This window comes from Myxocyprinus asiaticus, chromosome 45 (assembly GCF_019703515.2).
Source record: "Myxocyprinus asiaticus isolate MX2 ecotype Aquarium Trade chromosome 45, UBuf_Myxa_2, whole genome shotgun sequence".
Lineage (NCBI taxonomy): Eukaryota > Metazoa > Chordata > Actinopteri > Cypriniformes > Catostomidae > Myxocyprinus > Myxocyprinus asiaticus.
Window position 1 is genome coordinate 16,910,625 of NC_059388.1, and position 12,309 is coordinate 16,922,933.

The following is a 12,309-nucleotide window of genomic DNA, read 5'->3' on the forward strand; positions in this document are numbered from 1 at the left end:
TAATTAAATAGTCATGCTATTAGGGATCCTCTCCAAAGTAATTTCAAGGAGCAGTCTGAAAAAGTTTTAAGAAGAGACTTTGTCAAAGATTTTTATATGGCCATTTTCATTATGATTTATAGTTTTTGCTATAAAATATATTAACTTTAAAAAGCAAGATATATATATACAATACATATATTGTAGGTAAAACAATAATACATTCTATCCTACTTTTAATTGTATGGTTAAAATGTCATTTTTAAATATAACTATTATTTTATGTGGATATTGTATCTCTGATTTGAGAAATAGCTGCTTTTAAAAATAATACTTTAATACAATAATACAATTGTGTGTCAGCTCGGGGACACCACTTCAGACAAATTGTGGTTTCAGAGTCAACCACAAAAAGACAATAAACAATTATGAGGGGGTTTATGAAACAGGAATAAACTGTGATGATTTTAGTTAATAATAGCCTTTGTAAGGATGAAAAAATATTATATAATTTCCTGACTGGATAATGACAAAGTCTCTGGCAGCCTTAGCCAATAACCGCTTATGAAATCAGACACTTCAAAACACTGCATGAAAAAGCTGAAAATATCCAAACGAAAAGGTTTTATAATATAATTAATAGTAAATACATTTTATACTACATTCCTTTAATATGGACAGAGTAGAAAGCAAATGAGAGAGAGAGAGAGAGAGAGAGAGAGAGAGTGTGTGTGTGGGTGTGTGTGTGGGCAGGTTTGGGGGATTTACAAGGACATTTTTTTAGGTCACAAACTGGTAATTACAAGGGTATTATGCTATAAATGTGGTTTATGAGGACATTTCTAGTGTCCCCATAATTCAAATCGCTTAAAAAACTTACTTAACAATGTTTTTTTGAAAATGTAAAAAGGCAGAAAGATTTTTGTGAGGGTTAGGTTTAGTGGTAGGTTTAGGGGATAGAATCTATAGTTCGTACAGAATAAAAATCACTATGTCTATGGAGAGTCCTCATAAGGATAGCTGCACCAACATGTGTGCGCGCGCACACTGGCTAAGGTGCATGTTCTGATTTAACATGTAAAACACTATTTAAAGATTTATTACAAAATAAAAAAGATACTGAAAATAAATAATAATTAATTCAGTGTGACTATTTTCACTCATCTTATTCAAATTAAAGGTAAATAATAATTTTTGTATAAACAATGAAAAAAAGTCATGCATACATTGCAAAGCTGTATAATGGAATCCCTTTTAAACTGTAGATGTGAAGTAAAATGTATTATTACAAATATGTGTCTATTTCTTCATCAATTTCATTAGATCCCTACCAGGTGCTTAGCTTACTCTCTCTCGCACACACACTCCCGCACGCTTTCTCCCTGGCCTACCTTCTTTGTTCTTTCTCTCTGGTGCCCCCTTGTGGAATATTTTGTGCCACACTGAGGTCAGGTTAGTCCTCCTCTCAGCTCATGCCCATTTTACTGTCATATGAGCTTATAATATTGAACCCCTTCTCTAGGACTCAATGGTAAAGTGCAGTGTGTGCGTGTGCGTGTGTGTGTGTGTGTGTGTGTGTGTGTGTGTGTGTGTGAGAGAGAGAGAGAGGGTTTGAGATGGAAAGACACAGGATCTGATTGTATATGTGTAAAAATATGTATGTGTATGTACTGTATGTGTGTATGCCAGTGTGTGCAGTGTATGGTAGTTGGTGGTATATTTAACATATGTAACTGTGGCAGCTTAAATCATCTCTCCTTGCAGTAAAGGCAAGACCTCAAATATTTTCTGCAGAGAAATTAATACCCCCTTACACATGCATACACCCACTTTGTTCTCTTTGTTCACATCGATCTCATTATTTGTGGTGGTGTGTGTGTTTGTGTCCTCCACCTTGTAAATGTGACGCCAATGTTCACTCTGGTTTTACTCCATTCTCTGTCTCTGTGTCTTATAGCAAGTCTTCGAATTTTGGCGAAGATAAATTAATTTTTCTCTGTAACACGTCTGCCATGGATGTTCATATTCTCCAGGCAGAACAAGTAGCCACACCCCAAACTCACACTATATGTGGAGCTAGAAAGCGATGGGTGGAGCTGAGCGGGCCGCTCAAAATAAAACATCAATCTTTTGATAGTGCCTGGGAGGCTCAATGTTTATACTTTTTGGGGAGGTAAACCCACGAGTGGCTTACTTATATTTGTCAATGTACAATAAACTGGGATAGTAGAACATGTTTTGACAACAAACTTACATACTTCACCTTTAAAGTGAGTCCCTATCAGTTGCCATTGTATTAAAAAGATGGACCGGAATATTCATTAAAAGTTTTCCTTTTGTGTTCCGCATAAAAAAGAAAGTCATATGGGTTTGGAACGACATTGGGAATGAGTAAATTATGACATCTGTGACATGCTGTTGATTGCTATAGTTGTTGCCCCAAAGACTTCCATGGTAAGTGCATCATGGTCAACACATTTTTGTTTGCAAACTGCACAATCAGTAAACATTATTTTCTGTGGAAATCAAGTGCATGTTAGAGCTTAATTTGTATTTAACTCAGAATATTAATTTAACACATATTCAAAATTGCATCACAGCATAGCACAAGTGACGTTATTCTCAAAATAACGTGGAAGACATCCCTTCAAACAAGGCCCTGAGTGTGAGATTTGATGGGCTTTCCATATCACATGCCCCGAAAGCATGCTAGTGTGCTCACACTGACATCTTAATTAGCTTGCTGCTATTATATTAAGTGGATATACAAAAGTCTGTAACATTGCTAGCTTACCCAACCTCCAGTGGCACATGTGCTACCATGTGTGTGAGTGTGTATGTGCACAAATAACTGAGTTTGCCGATGTGAAGCTCAGGGGTGAGACTGTGGCACAAGTTAAAGACAGTATCTGTCACATTGTTGAGAAGTGTATGTGTTTGTTGTCTTTAGGAAACCCCAACACTTGACTATATCTGTCCAAACTGCTTCTGAAAGCTGATTAAGAGGGGAGAGGTGATAGGAGGGATTTTACAAGATGACCGTGGGGTTCTAAAACAGAACCAGTTTAGACCTTTTACAGCTTCTAATTTGCATCCAAAAATTAACTTAGCATTAAGGATGGTATAGCCAAAAGCATGTGGACACACCCTGCTAATTAACATGATTGGCTAGACACACTAATTCTAGTAAAGACAAATGTTAATGTTTAAGAAATGTGAAATGTGAAACCAAATTTGCTCACACGTTTTCTTTCTTAAAATAAAATGTTGTATAGGAGGCGAGATCAAATTCGATGCCTTTATTGTAGCGACATTAAATTCTGTTTGTTGATTGGTTGGTGTAAAAACTCTTCGAACGAGTCAAGTTGTATGTTATCTTATTATTTTGCAATCTCTTGTTGTCATGATACTCTGTTGGAACTGTCTTGCTACTTCCTGCTTCACTCTAAACATGAGCTACCCTGAAATATTTAATATGAAAGATTCATTTCAAAATGTTTTGGTTTGTTTTCTTTTGTCAGCTCTCTCTACATTAAAAAAACCCAAAGTAAATTTATGTGTGGCTAAATTAGTGAAATGCTGACATAAACATACAGTATGCATTGACAATGAGAACCATATAAGGCACTTCTCAGATTTAATACAATGTCCATACAATGCAAGGGAATGGTGGCCAGAACTTCTTCAAAAATCACATAATGGTAGAATAAAAGTAATCCATAAGACCCCAGTGGTTAAATCCATGCCTTCAGAAGCAATATGATAAGTGTGGGTGAGAAACAGATCAATACTTAAGTCCTATTTTTCTATAAATCTCCACCTTTGACCAGCCCCAAGGTGGCTTATGCACAAAGCATTCAAATCAGTTTAAAAAAGTTAAAGTGGAAATTTATGGTAAAAAAGACTTAAATATTGATCTGTTTCTCACCCACACCTATCATATCACTTCTGATTTAAGCACTGGAGTCATTTGGATAACTTTTATTCTGCCTTTACGTGATTTTTGAAGAAGTTCTGGTCACCATTCACTTGCATTTTATGGACCTACAGAGCTGAAATATTCTTCAAAAAATCTTCGTTTGTGTTCAGCAGAAGAAAGAAAGTCATACACATCTGGGATGGCATGAGGGTGAGTAAATGATGAGAGAATTTTAATATTTGGGTGAACTATCCCTTTAACAATTGCATGGAGCAATTTTCTGATAACACCACAGAGCCACAGTGTTTACGCTTTTCAGGAAAATCAACTTAAGAATGGCTTACTTATAGTTAAGCATTGTAATAACATCTGTGTATATTAACCCTTAAACTCATACATCAGGTCTTTAGAGACCTGGAACCTCATTCCACCCCCTGTACCTCATCCGTTTTTTGGAGTTGTGCCAAAACCTCTTTAGTATTCCTCAATCTATCTCTTATAAATAGTGTAACACACACAAAAATTTCAAAATTGAAACTATATATATATATATATTATAATGGCTTAAGTACCAAAAGTGTATAGGGTCTTTAGAGACCCAAGGTATTTAAGAGTGTTGTTTTTTCCACACTTCCATAAATTATATATTTTTTATGATTATTTCATATCTATTTAAGTTTAATATCACAGGATCTTTGTTTCATCTTTGTATATTACAAGAGAAATTAGTTCTATATTCATACAAATAATCACTATGTCAAGTTGATTTTCTGTGCAACAATGAATTATCAACAATGGTGAATTATCAGTATCCTATATTCTCAAGGTGGCACTGATGTTTCAATGATTGATTTGATTTACATTTGTCATTGCTAGCTGACATAGGAACAACACTGAAGTAAATTATAGCAAGTGTAACACATGAACACTATGATATGACTATTGTCATTTGATTATACTACTGAAATAATGTAAGTTGGTCATCTATTTAGACTCAATAAGTGCCTGAGAAAATACATATGTGTACTGTACACTGGTGGCCATATACTTGGAATAATGTACAGATTTTGCTCTTATGGATAGAAATTAGTACTTTTATTCACCAAAATGACATTCAGCTGATCACAATGTATAGTCAGGACATTAATAATGTGAAAAATGACTATTACAATTTAAAAAAAAATAAATTCAGAACTTCTTAAACTACTTCAAAGAGTTCTCATCAAAAAATCCTCCATTTGCAGCAATGACAGCTTTGCAGATCCTTGGCATTCTAGCTGTCAGTTTATCCAGATACTCAGGTGACATTTCACCCCACGCTTCCTGTAGCACTTGTCATAGATGTGACTGTCTTGTCGGGCACTTCTCACGCACCTTACAGTCTAGCTGATCCCACAAAAGCTCAATGGGGTTAAGATCCATAACACTCTTTTCCAATTATCTGTTGTCCAATGTCTGTTTCTCTTTGCCCACTCTAACCTTTTCTTTTTGTTTTTCTGTTTCAGTTCTTTGCAATTCTTCCCATAAGGCCTGCACCCCTGAGTCTTCTCTTTACTGTTGTACATGAAACTGGTGTTGAGCGGGTAGAATTCAATGAAGCTGTCAGCTGAGGACATGTGAGGTGTCTATTTCTCAAACTAGAGACTCTGATGTACTTATCCTCTTGTTTAGTTGTACATCTGGCCTTCCACATCTCTTTCTGTCCTTGTTAGAGCCAGTTGTCCTTTGTCTTTGAAGACTGTAGTGTACACCTTTGTATGAAATCTTCAGTTTCAAGCACTGTATAGCCTTCATTCCTCAAAACAATGGATTGACTGATGAGTTTCTAGAGAAAGCTGTTTCTTTTTTTTGCCATTTTTGACCTAATATTGACCTTAAGCATGCCAGTCTATTGCATACTGTGGCAGCTCAAAAACAAACACAAAGACAATGTTAAGCTTCATTTAACGATCCAAAAAGCTTTCAACTGTGTTTGATATAATGGCAGTAAATACAGTTGCATCTCATGAAATTTCTGTTTAAAAAAAATGAATCCTGTTCTTGATTTGTCCTGATTTGTTGCATTATTTCTTTGATTTATGAAAAATAAAACATAAAAATAAATCAAAATATATTTTATTTTATTATTTTATAATTGTCTTGAAAATATTTTGAAAATTTGACAATATCTGGGCATTTATTTATTTTTTTACACAAATTTGTTATTGATGTAAGTGTCGGGTCTCTAAAGACCCAAATTGTAAGAGTGTTTGGGAAAATGACCATGCATTTAAGCTGGGATATGAGAAGGTATTTTAAGATAAAAAAAAACTGCACGCATCATTTTTAATTTACCCAGATGGATTATAATACAAGCTTTGTCTACAAATAGCTTTGTCTGTCTTGAAGATGTCCAGGCCAGGAAAAAATGGTTATGGAAATTACGAAACTGACTGGAAATGTCTGGTGTCATCAGAAACACAGACAGTCGTGTTCTGGACTTTCCTGAGAGCCGTTCTGAAAACAGAGGAAATATATGCACTGATGTCACATAACTGCAAATTCATGTAGATGGGACGAAAAGAGGAAACAGAAGTCTCAAGGAGACGTCACTCAATAAGTGCTCCAAAGTGAGACGATGCTGGACCTGTTCATGGAACGGGTTTCAAGAATCTTTCCAGTAATCTTCAGGATGCTGAGGCATTCATTTTCCACTTTGTGTTCCTCAGAAAGAGACAAGAGAAAGAGAAAACAGCTGGCCTACAAACACTGTTAACATTATTGCTCAGGTCAGGCTGGCAGTAACCAGGCTTGAGAAAGAAACAGCAGGCTGCTGAATTGGATGCTTATCAGGAGGTTTTCCAAACAAAGACTGTCATCACCAGTTGATGGAGCATTTAAAGTGCACTAAATTCAGAAGCTTGTAACTGGTTTTGCTGTTTATTCTGCTTAGGAAAGTACACCAAGTGCTGGACATTCTCTCTGGACATGTCTGGGCCAGTCAGACTAAGATAAGCATGTGATTGGGCAGTGGTGGCTCAGTGGTTAAGGTTCTGGGTTACTGAACAGAAGGTCGGGGGTTCAAGCCCCAGCACCGCCAAGATGCCACTGTTGGGCCCTTGAGCAAGGCCCTTGACCCTATCTGCTCCAGGGGGTCTGTAACATGGCTGGCCCTGCACTCTGACCCCAGCTTGGCTGGGATATGTGAGAAAAAGAATTTCACTGTATATGTGCAAATGTATAACATGTGATAAATAAATTTTATTAATGATTGTGTCTACTTTTCAGTGTGTTTTTAAGCATTGGGATCAACATCTAGTACGAGGTAGCCTTGCTTAATAGGTTTCAGGTAGACGAGGGGTGTGCTCAGAAGACAAATGGAACTTGAAGCAATATCATCCTTTGTTTTTAGTGATAACTGTGATCTTTTTCTTAATTCTTTATTTGATTAGTATTACTGCCATAAATTTAAGAGTTTTGCACACACGTAAAAAACACAAGAAATCAAAAGAAATCAAAAAAAAAAAAAAGAAGAAAAAAAAAGCTGCAACGCTAGAATTCTGTTCCAAATACAGTTTACAGCATATACTGTATTGCACTGCAACGCTAGTATTCAGTTATTAACATTGCCTCTATCTTACAAAAATGTGCTTCTGTTTGCAGATGATGTTGTCAATCACCTTGCAGGTGTAGCATATTTACGTGGTTTGAACACAACTGTGAATGTACTCTCATTCCTGCATCTAATACAGCTGCATAGGTCTGCCCTGACCTGCCCCTGCAACATAACTTCATTGTCATGCATGTCCATCACCCACGTGAACCCATTAACATGTGCCTACCCTGAAGACCTGATGAATGATTAGAGAGAGAGAGCTGGAGGGATGACCTCCAGGGGACATGAGAGATGAGGAATGTGTGAGAAGATCACAGGAGAGCACTGTTGACAGGTAAGGGCATGGCAGTAGTTAGGTTGGTCCAGAGCAATTCAATATCACCTAAAGGCTTTAGATTCGTGGCCTAGCATTTGGTGCTCCAACACATTGAGCCATGGTGCACATGCAGGTAATGTGAATTTGAATCTGGCTCATGTCATTTTCTGATCCTGTTCCCACATTTTCAGCCCATCATTACTGCCATCTCTCTACTATCCTGTCAGTAATATTAGCTAAAATGACAAAAATAATATTGAAAAATAAAACCGCACAATTAAATTAGTAATGGAGGCCAGAGGATATTATGGGATGTCACTCAAAAAGTCAGTCAACATTTGCTTATATGAATCGCTCAGTTATGCTTATACTTTATTCACATTCTTGGTTATCCTGTACCAGTTCTGATTCTTTATGTCAGCCAGGGCCGGAGTGGCAATCGGGAAGATCGGGAGAATTTCCGCTGGGCCGGTCAAAAATTGGGCCGGCTAGGTCCGCATGTTGATTGACAAACTTTCATCATATGTCACATAACAATTGCCAACAGTCCGTAACATCCTGTATTTAAAGGATTAGAATTGCGTTCCGTATTATAGCGGACGCAGTCTGTATTTTATCATCTCACACCCAAACAAATGCCTGTGAGAGATGAAACTGATGTTGCGCTGCTTCCCTTGACAGCACGGGAAGGATCATGGAAGATCCATCGAGAACAGATAGGCTACTAATAGCTGAATGGAAGAACGTGCTTCAGGTACAAGATCATCACAAGTTTAATACTGACTGCAGTCTCACAATCTCAGTCAATTAATCTCTGAAATCCTCTTCCCTAGCAGTGCAGAATGATAATAGCACAATTATTTTTTGTCAAAAAATAACAGAATACTTAAAGTAAATGAATACAGATGCAACAGCACGACACGGTACGAAAATAATGGGACTTTACAGTCTCAAAAGATTAAACTCAATGAAACAAACTGCACAAAGTGTCTTCAATGTTGTATAATGTGATAAAACCCTCTTAAAGAGACAGTAACCATTTTGCCTTTGTCCTGAACATTTACATTCCAAGTAATGAAAAGTACAAATGTGTTATTTTCAGTCTTTTATTTCACTCTTATTGTTGTAAAATGGCACGTTTTTGAATGGCATGTAAAAATGTAAAAACAATCATGCAACTTTTATTGTTTCAGTGGATCTGTTGCTATTTTAATTATCTAAAATACAAAGCACTGACCATTAAAATGTGAGCCTGTACATCTTGAAAGAGTTATAAACATTTATAGTTCTACAGTGTTATTATGTGCCTAGAGAGTCTTAAAAATAAACTTAGTTTACCCCAAAATGAAATTTCTCTCATCATTTACTCACCCTCATGCCATCCCAGATGTGTATGACTTTCTGTCTTCTGCTGAACACAAATTAAGCTTTTTAGAAGAATTTCTCAGTTCTGTTGGTCCTTTCAATGCAAGTGAATGGTGATCAGATCTCAGAAGGTACAAATATCTCATAAATGCAGAATAAAAGTAATCCATACAACTCCAGTGGTTAAATCTATGTCTTCAGAAGCGATATTATAGGTGTGGGTGAGAAACAGATCAACATTTACGTTTTTTTTTTTATTTTTTTTTTTTACTATAAATTCTCCTCCCTGCCCAGTATGGGGTGATATGCTTATGTAAATCACCAAAAACAGAAGAAGAACTCTTAAGAGAGAAGAGTGCTTATGAAAGTGAAAGTGGAGATTTATAGTAAAAAATGACTTAATTATTGATCTGTTTCTCACCGTTTCTCATTTACTTGCATTGAATGGACCAACAGTTCTTCTAAACATCTTCATTCATGTTCTGCAAAAGAAAGTCATATACATCTGGGATAGCATGAGGGTGAGGAAATGATCAAATATCCCTTTAACGTTCACTTATTTTTACAACACATACAATGAAGTCTTATGACAAAGTGAAAATCTTAGTGAATGCCGTATGTGGTATGATGACATGGAGAGCTTAAATAATTTTCAAGTAATTACATATATTGCATATTTTTGCTGTGATCTTATTTTATTGTTATCATCTTCACCTCCAACCCCCCTTTTGGGTGTGGGCTGACTTGGACATGACATCCCGGGCTGAATATGAATCCCACTCACCCTGATGTCAGCTGTCTTGTAGTTCACCATAAATGTCTTTTTTAAAGCAGAAAGCAGAGGCAGCACCCTGTATTTGTGCTCTGAGTGTGTTATAATACAGAACTATGCTGAGATAAGAAATTTGCAGTCATTTATCACATTACGTCGTGACATAAAACGTACATCAACATTCTAGCAATAGTTAGTGGCGCATACTAAGGTAAATTCAATTTCACATTAATGGCTTATTCTTGGGGTTAAGGATGTGAACACACTCCTAAACCTAAGGTCAGAAACATACTTTAGGCTAGTACGTAAACATAGCCTTGAGTGCTTGACCAATGCTTTGCCAAAGTGTGGTCAGATTAAACATGCTAATGTGTGTTATTGCTCTGCTCTATCAGTAACAAATCTCAGTACTCAAGGGGGCAATAGAGTTACCTTCAAATGTCTGTGCCATTAAACAAGATGTGTTATTATTTAGGTAAGTTGCTATAAATATATTTACTTTACCGTACTTGCTCAGCAATATTCTCTTGAAACTGATGCTCTGCCATTACAGTAGCTGATTTGAGAAAACTCACCGTAGAAACGGACAATAGACTAATCCCATTGTTTATAAACACTGCAGTACAGTAAGTGATGGCAGAAAGCTGGTAAACTGTTGTGTTAGATATAACAGATTAGATAGCTAGCTCTAGCTTGCTCCTCTATATATTGCTAAAAATTCATATAGAATATAATTTGCCTTCAGGTTCAAAGCTAGCTAGGTTTGTGTACAATATTGCTAGTAACACAGCTAGTTATAATCATCAGTTAAATGAAGGTACGACACAAAGTCATCATAAATACAGAAATATTCTTAGCTATGCTATTATTATAATGATTTGTGTTAATAACATACCTGTAATAAAATGTTCCCTGCAAAGATAGAGTTGGAAATGATCTCCTCAGTCCAGTCAGCTCTGTTGATGGAATCCGATAAAAGTGAAGCCCTCGGTTTTTGCCATTGCGAATTTGACAGCAGCACAACATTTCATTTAGCTTATATTTGCACACATAATTTTTAATTTACCCAGATGGATTATTGGTAATAATGTAGGCCTGTGAAGGACTACATGTCCCAAACTGCTTTGCTAAACCTGAACCTTGTTATTCAGACAATTTAAAGGTAATAGCTTTCTTTTTGAGGTCTGTTGAGTCAGCAAATTAAAGGTTTGATTTACTGTTTGTGCCGGTCTTTTTGCCATCACTTCCGTATGTGACGTAGGCTGTGACGTTGCCAAAGTATTGGTCTATACATCCAAATGTCCACTATAGCGGCCCTTGTGGGGACGCATGAACAGGGATGTATGTGAAATCTGAAAGTATGGATGCTGAGTGAAAATTTAACTCAATTAAAAGTCCAAGTATCTAGTCAAAAACATACTTGAGAGTATTCACATTAAATTGTACTTAAGTATTAAAAAAGTATCTTTTTTTCCTAACTAGAATGAAATCAAGAGAGGAGATTGTGTGAGAGAGGATGTTGTTAAATTCGATTGGTTTGAAAGTCACCTTTTTACTGTCTCTGATGACTGTCATATTTCTGCCACAGTGGCGTTCGCAACCTGGTCAAAGAATCATGTTCCAATAACTACATTTTGCAAAATGATTTTTATGTGGCCTGTTGTATGTAACACGGCAGTTTCCTGGTGGAATGAACACTAGAGGCACTAAAACAACAAAGACTTTTATCCCGTTTCACTCAAATCACGAGTAAAACAGCAGATTATCAATTCATAAACACTTACTTTTTTGCTCTGTTCCTCACATAATGCAATCTTATGACATATAAACACTTTTACTATAGTGCATGACTAATTTTAATGTTTGCATTACATTACCAACTACATTTACAAGCTTGTTTAAGTGTGATCTAATTGCATGGTAGCTCAACTGATAGAGTGTTGCATATGCAATACAAAGGACTGGGGTACAAGTCCTGAAGAGCACATGAGTCCACACGTGAGCCCAAAGTATTATAGAAGCACCACAAAATGACACATTTGCTTTTTATGACTTTATTGGTTAGGTTTAAGGTTTAGGGTAGAGAGGTAAGTTTTTTTTTTCTTTTAAATCATTTTTAATTTACCCAGATGGATTATAATACAAGCTTTGTCTACAAATAGCTTTGTCTGTCTTGAAGATGTCCAGGCCAGGAAAAAATGGTTATGGAAATTACGAAACTGACTGAAAATTTAAATCTCCATAGAACATTAACCTTAAAAACCTCATCTGTTCAGGAGGACATTTCACTCACCTTTAGTGCCACACAGTGGAAATTTGCCCTGAGACGTTTTTTTTTTTTTTTTTTTTGCAAAAACATTGCC